Source organism: Cydia splendana, chromosome 2 (genome assembly GCF_910591565.1).
Source record: "Cydia splendana chromosome 2, ilCydSple1.2, whole genome shotgun sequence".
In the NCBI taxonomy this organism is placed as follows: domain Eukaryota; kingdom Metazoa; phylum Arthropoda; class Insecta; order Lepidoptera; family Tortricidae; genus Cydia; species Cydia splendana.
The window spans coordinates 3,595,191-3,605,359 of record NC_085961.1 but is presented as its reverse complement, the minus strand read 5'-3'; the positions used below and the strand labels follow the sequence as shown (position 1 = coordinate 3,605,359).

At 39.2% G+C, this 10,169-nt stretch overlaps 1 long non-coding RNA gene across 1 annotated transcript; it reads left to right on the top strand.

The window, feature by feature from the left end:
• The first annotated feature begins 3,312 nt into the window (after positions 1-3,312).
• On the top strand, positions 3,313-8,193 carry LOC134802890 (uncharacterized). The gene is made up of 3 exons (XR_010145893.1): positions 3,313-3,481; positions 5,623-5,708; positions 7,157-8,193. It is a non-coding gene; the product is annotated as an uncharacterized LOC134802890 (long non-coding RNA).
• The last annotated feature ends 1,976 nt before the right edge of the window (positions 8,194-10,169 follow it).

Below are 10,169 nucleotides of genomic sequence, written 5' to 3'. Positions count from 1 at the left end.
TTTTTAGTGATAGGTACTTTATTTATTTTAGGTTTTGGGCTAAAATAGTAGTTTGTTTATACATACATGGGCTCTACATTTAGTTTTGAGCTAGTACTAGTGTTGGCGATGGTTAACCTATCGGATAATCGCGACAAAACTTTGACGTTCCGGTGCTAAACGATTTGTAAATAGTTTATAGGTAATATGTTTCGTCAAATCTTGTTATTGTAACTTAGTTTGCCTAGGGTTAAAATCAATACTTACATCTGAATACATATTATACAACAAAGTCCCCCACCTCGTCTGTATGTATGTTCGCGATAAACCTAAAAACGACTGAGAGGATTTTTACACGGCTTTCACCTTTCAATAGAGTGATTCTTGAGAAAGGTTTACGTGTATAATTTGTAAAGATTTTGTGTAAATTAGTTGAACTACCCGTGCCGAGCCGGGGAGTATATTATATATCTGCCCAAATAGATTAAGATTTGTAAAGAAAAAGTTATTGCTCTCAAACGACTCGACAAGATACGAGTATAGGATAGGCATGTAAATGGTAGACCTTACTTCCGCTCCAACTCCCTCTTCCACTCCCTCTGCTACTCCCCCTCCCACCCCCACTCCTACTCCTATTCCTACTCCCACCATTTCATCTAAATCGGTCTCAGCAAATCAAATTTGACGATATACCGATAGCAGCGCCACCTATCGGGCCCAAGTGGTACCGTCCATGTATACTAAAACCTTTTACAGAATTTAATAAATACTTTTCTGAAAACCGCATCAAAATCGGTTCAGCCAAACGCGAAATAATCGCGAACAAACATACAGACATACCTACAAACATACGTGTCAAACTGAGAACCTCCTTTGTTTTTGAAGGCGATTAGAAAAAAGTTATTCGATCCACCTAGAGGAACTCTGCAACATAGGTACAAGACGACGAGTCGGTTAACCAAAACAGTAGGTGCCTATGTTGAACCAAACCTGAGTTCCACTAGGTACAGCCAGGGTTCAGCATCAGCTCTATTTTGGGTACTGCTCTCCCAACTGCTCATCAAGGCGTGTCGGATGACCAAAACAGCATATGGCTATGTTGCACCAAACCTGAGTTCCACTAGGTACAGCCAGGGTTCAGCATCAGTTCTATCGTGGGTACTGCTCTCCCAACTGCTCATCAAGGCGTATCGGATGACCAAAACAGCATGTGGCTATGTTGCACCAAACCTGAGTTCCACTAGGTACAGCCAGGGTTCAGCATCAGCTCTATCTTGGGTACTGCTCTCCCAACTGCTCATCAAGGCGTGTTGGATGACCAAAACAGCATGTGGCTATGTTACACTAAACCTGAGTTCCTCTAGGTACAGCCAGGGTTCAGCATCAGCTCTATCTTGGGTACTGCTCTCCCAACTGCTCATCAAGGCGTGTCGGACGACCAAAACAGCATGTGGCTATGTTGCAGCAAACCTGAGTTCTACTAGGTACAGCCAGGGTTCAGCATCAGCTCTATCTTGGGTACTGCTCTCCCAACTGCTCATCAAGGCGTGTCGGATGACCAAAACAGCATGTGGCTATGTTGCACCAAACCTGAGTTCCACTAGGTACAGCCAGGGTTCAGCATCAGCTCTATCTTGGGTACTGCTCTCCCAACTGCTCATCAAGGCGTGTCGGATGACCAAAACAGCATGTGGCTATGTTGCACCAAACCTGAGTTCCACTAGGTACAGCCAGGGTTCAGCATCAGCTCTATCTTGGGTACTGCTCTCCCAACTGCTCATCAAGGCGTGTTGGATGACCAAAACAGCATGTGGCTATGTTACACTAAACCTGAGTTCCTCTAGGTACAGCCAGGGTTCAGCATCAGCTCTATCTTGGGTTCTGCTCTCCCAACTGCTCATCAAGGCGTGTCGGACGACCAAAACAGCATGTGGCTATGTTGCAGCAAACCTGAGTTCTACTAGGTACAGCCAGGGTTCAGCATCAGCTCTATCTTGGGTACTGCTCTCCCAACTGCTCATCAAGGCGTGTCGGATGACCAAAACAGCATGTGGCTATGTTGCACCAAACCTGAGTTCCACTAGGTACAGCCAGGGTTCAGCATCACCTCTATCTTGGGTACTGCTCTCCCAACTGCTCATCAAGGCATGTCGGATGACCAAAACAGCATATGGCTATGTTGCACCAAACCTGAGTTCCACTAGGTACAGCCAGGGTTCAGCATCAGCTCTATCTTGGGTACTGCTCTCCCAACTGCTCATCAAGGCGTGTCGGATGACCAAAACAGCATGTGCCTATGTTACACTAAACCTGAGTTCCACTAGGTACATCCAGGGTCCAGCATCAGGTCAGCTCTATGTGTACTAAAACCTTCTCCAGAATGTAACAAACACTTTTCTGAAAACCGCATCAAAATCGGTTCAGCCAAACGCGAGATAATCGCGGACAAACATACATACAAACATACGGGTCAAACAGAGAACCTCCTTTTTTTTAAGAGCCAACGGGAGTGGTCATTTCTCCATACAAACGTACTCCTCGTTTTCCTCCGTGGTTTTTGAAGCTAGAGCAATGATTTTTTCAACACAGATTAATATTGTCAATATCTGTGTCGGACCGTTTTGCTTTTTTTGATATTTTTGTTTTTTAAGGCGCTAGAGCCCTTCAAAAATGGCCTAATTGACTATGCCGCAATGAGAGGCGTGGCATTCAAAACTGATATCAATTAGCCAAAAAAGCAAAACGGTCCGACACAGATAATTTCATAATCATTTAGATTTCTAAATTTGGTTACGATTGGTTAAGTTTTGGAGGAGGAAACAGAGGAGTACGAAACCTCGATTTTTGAGATTTTTACGCAGGATTTTTCGCCTTGTGTTTATCGCACTACTTTTAGGTGCCGCTTCCGTTAGCGAGACGGGTATATTTACCTAAAATAATTAAAACTCAGCTCCTGTTTCGTCTTAAGGCGGTTAAAAAGGGTCGTAGCGACTCATCAGTATCAGACAGGTGATACTACAAAATTTAATCAATATAGGTTAATTTTCTTTGCATCAGTTTGTTGTATGGTGGACGTTCGACGGGTTAATAAAAATAAATAATAAATACCTACACTTCCAATGCATCGTTTTCTATGGAAAGCATCACGTGATCGCCTGTCACGTCATAGAAAAATAAGCGCCGGAAGCTCCGGCCCGGACACGGCCCGGGCTAACGTGAGTTTTTGGTACGGAACCCTAAAAACGAGATACTTATATATTTATTATTAAATGTTCATATACCAGAGTCGATTTACCAATTTAATTTTAAGATAAGAAAATACAATTGTAATTTTATTGACGGACGGACGTAAAATTGAAATGTTGCATACCTGCCCATATTGCATACCGCTTTACATACAAAGCACGTAACTACTAAGAATATTTTTTTTAAATAAACAACAACAAAGGAAACAACGCAATAAATTTATTCCCTAAAGGAAGACATGGAATATTATACAACGGTAATGCATTGTTATTTAAATAAATTGAATAACTTAGATGGTCGCCGCAATAAAGGTTAGATGCCGATTGTGACGGCAGAATTGCTGTTGTTGGAACGTCGCTGCTGCAGTAACACAGCATCAAGGTGACGTTTGGATGTCAACAACTGCAGCTACATTAAGGATGACTCACGTTAAACCGGGCCGTGTCCGGACCGGAGCTTCCCGCGTTTACTTTTCTATGAAATGACAGGTGATCACGTGATGTTTTCTATAGAAAACGATACCTACCTAGGTAATACCTACCTACAACCTCGCTACATAGTTGTAGGTATTAGAAGACGTAGATGACAACATGTTCTAGAGATTCATTCCAATTTCTCGGGCAAGACTAAGAAGACTCATGCCATTGATCACTTCCTACGTACTAGAACAAGGGTTCTCAGTCTCTGTTAACTTTTGTCTGTAACGTTAGCACACGACTGCAGGAGACTTGAGGGTCCTCGAGAATATACCGTGCACCGTACGTAGATTTATACAAAGCGAACTTCAGCCGGCAGGCAGCGGCTGTTCCGATAATAATGGTTATGCATGTGATGTAACATTATGATAACATTGTTTGTTTTATTCAATACCGCGATGTTAAAAGCTGACTTTTATGTAGACAATGCCATCCATCATAGGTCTGCTGGATGAAGTTGGACGGTTTCATAGTACAGTCTGTAGCGTTGTCACACAACCGCGAATCATAGAGGGTGCTCAAGCAAACGCAGTAAACAGAATTATGAACAGCGAACTTATCCATACTGAAGTTGTGTCAGAGCAGGCTCTGACATAAATATTTGTTGACGTAAAAGATAAAAATAATAAAAAGGTAACCACCCTATTCCTATGAGATCGCTTTGAAGCGATAAGACCGCCTGTCTGCCTCTATATTTCGTTAATTATATTTTTCTGACTGAAACTGTTTGTTTTTGAAGTATGCAATTAGTGTACCATTTATTTACGTATACAGATATTTTCTTGTCAAGGGATAGCCCTACAAGACAATGTTAGACGCTTTTACGGCAAGTGTTCTGTATAGCGTTATCACACGACCACGGCAGCCTCGAGGGTGTGCTGAATTATTAGCAGCGAACTTCAGATTGTACTGTACCGATATGATGATGGCGGTTATGCACATGACATGGTAACATCTGATCTGAGTTTTATTTTGACCCATGAATATATAGGTCCGCTGGACAAAGTTGGACGGTTTCACGGTAAGTGATCTGTAGCATTATCAGATGACCGAGAGTTATAGAGCAGCGAACTTCAGGCGGTGACCAAACCGCAAAATGGTGCATAAAGGTTTTCTAAGCAATCATGTCAGCACATCGTATATCTGTGCCACCACGAATTTTTGTCACATGAATTATGCCTTCCATCATAAGCTTGCTGGATGTATGCGGGACAAAGATGGTTTTATGGCAAGTGGTCTGTAGCGTTATCACACGACCGCGGAGCCTCGAGGGTGCTCGAGCAAACGCCGTGCGCTGAATTATGAACAGCGAACTTCAGGCGTCGCTGCATGCCGCAAAATGGTGCATAAAGAGATATTCGAGTATTTCTTGATAACAATGATAACTATGATTTTTTTTACCTTATGAATTTTTGTTTTTCAAGGTCTTGTAGGTATTATTTATTTGATTCGCTTAACGAACGAGCGCGCAGCTTCAGCTTCAGCTTGGGCAAAAAAGCTTTCATTTAACTGTTCTCCTCTGCACGTCGCATTCCTCAATTATTTGTGAGTAGGTTCCATAGGATTGTTTGTCTATCCATTTTTTTAACCAAGCATTAGGGACCTCTATTTCAGCTTTGGTAAAAATGCTTTCTGCTAGGTCGCATTTTACAACCAAATCTGGTGTAAGGACTTTTGAGAGTTGATGGAATCTAAAATGACAAAAGGCTATTGGGTGAAAGCGATGGACTCAACTCTGGACGGTCGGCTAAGGCAAGCCAGAGGCAGAGAATCCTGTTGCACCCACTTACCTTCGGGTGACAGAATTCCCCAGGAGCACTCGAGTAAATGGGGTCGCATAAGCTGCCCTGCGTTAACTTCAATTCTCTGTACCTATGTGTTAGGTTTTAGGTAATTGAAAATATTCTTACTTTTTTTCTAGATTCCAGTGATGTCCAAATCAAGATAATCAGACTTCTGGAATTGGCTGAAGATATAGTCAACCGTCTCCAATGTGGATCATAATCGGTATTATTTAATTTCATGAGATATTATATGCCAGCATACTATTTTGTGCAACAGTTACTTAATAAGGGTTTTTAAAATTCAAGGGCCAAAGTTACAAAACGAGACGAAATCATGTTTTATAGATATAGGCCCGGGAATTTTAAAAGCTAATATGTACCGCTGCAATCATCATCTTCCTCGCGTTGTCCCGGCATTTTGCCACGGCTCATGGGAGCCTGGGGTCCACTTGGCAACTAAATCAATATTTATTCGATAAGTCAATACCGTAAAATGGGGTGAGTAGGGTCAAAACTGAAATTCAAACCTCGATAACATTTTATATTCACATATGAAAACTGAATGGTGTATATAATAAGATTAATAAGTGTTCCGGACGTTTGTATTTTAGTTATTATTCTATTTTGGGTAGTTCCATTTCATAACTTTGACGATAAAGAGGAAAACCCACCTCACCCCGTAGGGCCTCGTATTTGGGGTGAGAGGGGTTTTCATACAAAGGTGATTTTGGAAGATTGTTGGATCGATTTTTTTTTATTATGCGTATTACTATAGCTCCATTTTAAATTGGAATACATTATTTTTGTAGCAGTAGCCTTAAAATCCCTTCTTACCCCCCTCTCAAACCTTCTCTCCCCATTCATAACCCACCTCTCCCCGCGAAACCTACTCACCCCATTTTACGGTATTTATTTTCAGATAGCAGTAAACAACTAAAATGATACATACAATCGAATTACATAAAAGTTTACACTTTGGAAAAAGTGTCACTTTCTGAGCGTTTATTTTCAAAAGCATTCAATGAATCTAAAAACTTTCTCGCTAGTTTTTATATCAACAAACTAAATTTTCGAAAAGAAACATACTTATACAAATATAATATAGCCTGTACGTAGGTAAAAATTAGGTTAGTCAATTCGTGATATTTAATTACAATCAAGTCAACAATTAAAAAGTCAGCAATTGGCGAGAGGTCGCACAGGACCGAGAAAAGTGGCGCTGTCTTGTGTCGGAGGCCAAGTCTCATTTTGGGTCGCTGAGCCAACGGAGTAAGTAGTGAGTAGTGAGTAATTACAGCCCAAGTGAACTAGAACTTGGCACTCATATAAATAATCAATTATTTTTCCGGCGAAGTCAACAACGACGCATACTTATTTTTAACGATGAACTTGACTCTCATTTCACATTTAATCTTTTTGATGGGATGTCATTTTAAAACACCCATACAGAACACACATAAAGAAAGGAATAGAAAAATATTGCGCATTTCTGGTAGGCTTCCGTAGCTCAAATTGTTAAAAGCGATGCACGAATTGCAGAGGTTCAAGTCCTGCTGGAAGCGTAAATTTGTCAATTTTTCCATTATATTATTTAAATTATGATTATTTATAAAACGCAAACAAGCATTATTTAAAAATATAGGTAAATAATTTATTTAAATATTTTTACAGTACTCATTGCTTCTTTCGTCTATCCAATCGCCGCCCAAGCAGGCTCTCACAAGATAATGGAAGATTACAATCTCCTATACCCCTACGAATGGCGAAACGGCGATTTCGAGGACTTGGATAAAATGCTGGATTGCTACTGTCCCAGAGTCTATTGGCCCTGTTGCAGTACAGAGGGAGTTACATATCCGAACCACTGTGTAATGCTTTGTGACAAAAAGAACCTGAAAAGACTGGGCCCCTGTATTAAGTATAGGAGAGACATGGAAAGGTGTATGAGTATTGTGATGCCAAGAAATTGGAAAAATACGTCGCGGGCGAAGGTGGAGAAGGTGATCCCTGGCGATTTTATTGTTGAAAATGTAACGCAATGGTAGATTGTACTTATCCTTACGGACAACAAATTAAATAGTAGCACAGCAGTCACATAAAGTACTGTTGCATAAAGAAGTGCATTATAAATTAAGTATTTAAAATGATGTTGTTAAGTGAACTGTAATAGCTTGTCATACATGAGGTTTATTGTGCACAATAATATTGTTGGATAAATAGTACAAACTAAATAATACAAATGCTCATTTATGTTCGTACGAATGATATTGTTGATTAGAGTGCAAAGCGCAAAGTAAAGGTACCGAATAATAAAAACAAGACAAATTGTGTCAATTTTTTTAAAGTAAACTAAATAATACAAATAGCTATTTACGACCGTAAATGGTTATTTGTAATATTTAGTTTACTTTAAAACACAACAGAATGGTGTCAATTTGTCTTGTCTTTATTATGTAGTACCTTTACTTTGCACTCTATCCACCAATAACATTCGTATGATTCGTACGAACGTAAATTACTATTTGTATTATTTAGTTTATCCAACAATATTATTTTATTATGACAAGCTATTACAGTTCACTTAACAACATCGTTTTAAATACTTATTTAATAAAGTACTTCTTTGTGCAACAGTACTTTATGTGACTGCTATAATTTCAAAACTACCTATTTTAAAATTATAAAAAATATATATTTGAGATTCTCACTATGAGCCTTTCATTTTATACAGGTACCTATCACACCATTATAGTCTACAAATCTTTTATTTTTATTTTTCTCGTTTACCCCACAAAAGTAGCCCCGAAGATTTGCAGGCATAAGAGTTTCCTTTTCTATGACAAATGGTCAAAAACATGCACAGAGAAATAATCGCCTGCTTTAAATACCGAAAAAAAGTCGCAACACAGGAAATAAAATGCGTTTGTACGGGACAGCACGAGGAATACTCCTATATATCCGTATTTAGGTCTCAGACTTTCATCATGTATACCAAAATCCAACTTACAATGGTCCAGTACTTTCGGAGCAAATAGGCTATGACAGACGGACAGGCAGACAGACGTACGAGTGATCCTACAAGGTTTCCGGTTTATCATTTTTTGAGGTACGGAACCCTAAAAAACTGTAAGTCCCGAGGCAGTAACATGGACTTTAGCTCCCGCTGCACTTGCGTGATATAGCACGCTTACTGCGCAAGTGTGATGAAATAGTTATTTACGATACAAGTACGGAAAAGAGGAATTTCCGCACTTGTATTAACGCAATTTATTCGCACGTGTATCGTACAACATTTTACAGTACATTTATGGCCCTTTAAACTTTTGACATACGCATGAAAAGTAATATTTCACTCACTAGTGCGGAAAAGTAGGACCATAATGTACTGTAATAGTACATTTCAATGCAAGTGGGGAAAGTATGTTATTACTTACGAGTACCGAGATGTCTTTTATGAGCCGTAGGCGAATAAAAGACACGGGACAAGTAAATAATAACACTTTCACACGTACATTGAACGACGTTTTTTAATACATTTGCGAAAAAATCACAATAACACAAATATTGGTAACATGAGCATTGCACTTACAGTTACGAATTTTCCCTTGAACTTGAATGATATTGTATATTCAGCACTATAAACTACGTTCAGCGTTGATTTACATTGCAATTTAAGATAATTATTTTGATACAACTAATAAATTTCAAGTGAAAATGGCGGGCGCCGGTTTTACTTTTTAATTTCTATTTTTTTCTGTTAACGTTAGCCAACGTGGCAATGATATTTCCATTCAGCCAAATAATATTTTTTTTTTAGTGAAATATCGTATTTTATAACGTTTTATTTATAAAATAAAAAATAAATATTTACTTTATATCGTGTAACAATACTTTTTGTACATAATATCTAATGGCAAAATAAAAATATATAAAGTTTTTGAACATCCAAACTCTTTGGTGTGGACGTATCAATTAAGGTCAGAATTAAATTTAAAAAAGCTAGAAAAGTAAAAAGCACTAGTTCGCAAAACACAACTTTGCGAACGCTAAACAGCTACGTAAAGTAGCACTTTTTGAACAACTGTAAAAAAGTAAAGTAAAGTTAAAAAAGTATTTAACAACTTAAGTAACCTATTTTATGACATGTATTTGAATCCTAAAATTGACTAATAACATAATAACAAACATTATTAGCAACTACAAACTACTAGACTAACTCGTAACAAGTTTGTGCTCAACACCTTTAAGCTAATCACAGCTTTGTTTCGTAACAGTTAAGGTCCAAGTTTGCTTGAGCTTTAAGATTCTGTTATACAACATTAATTAGGGTGGCAATACGTGGTATACAAAGATTGACTTGGAGTGTAGTGTACAAGTACATAGCGACATTAGGGATGACTCACGCTAGACCGGGCCGGGGCCGGGCTGGAGCATCCGGCGCTTCATTTTCTATGGAAAGCACCACGTGATCACCGATCAGCCGTCATAGAAAATGACATGCCGGACGCCTAGGCCCAGGCCCGACCCGGTCGAACGCTAGTCAGTAGGTACAGAGAGCGGAGTTTTTGAGAAATCGTACCGCTTTTTTAGATCACAATACGATTGCCAATAATTTAATTAGCAATCTTAAAGCCACTTGCACCATTCACTTACCCGGGGTTAACTGGTTAAACCTGGAGTTACC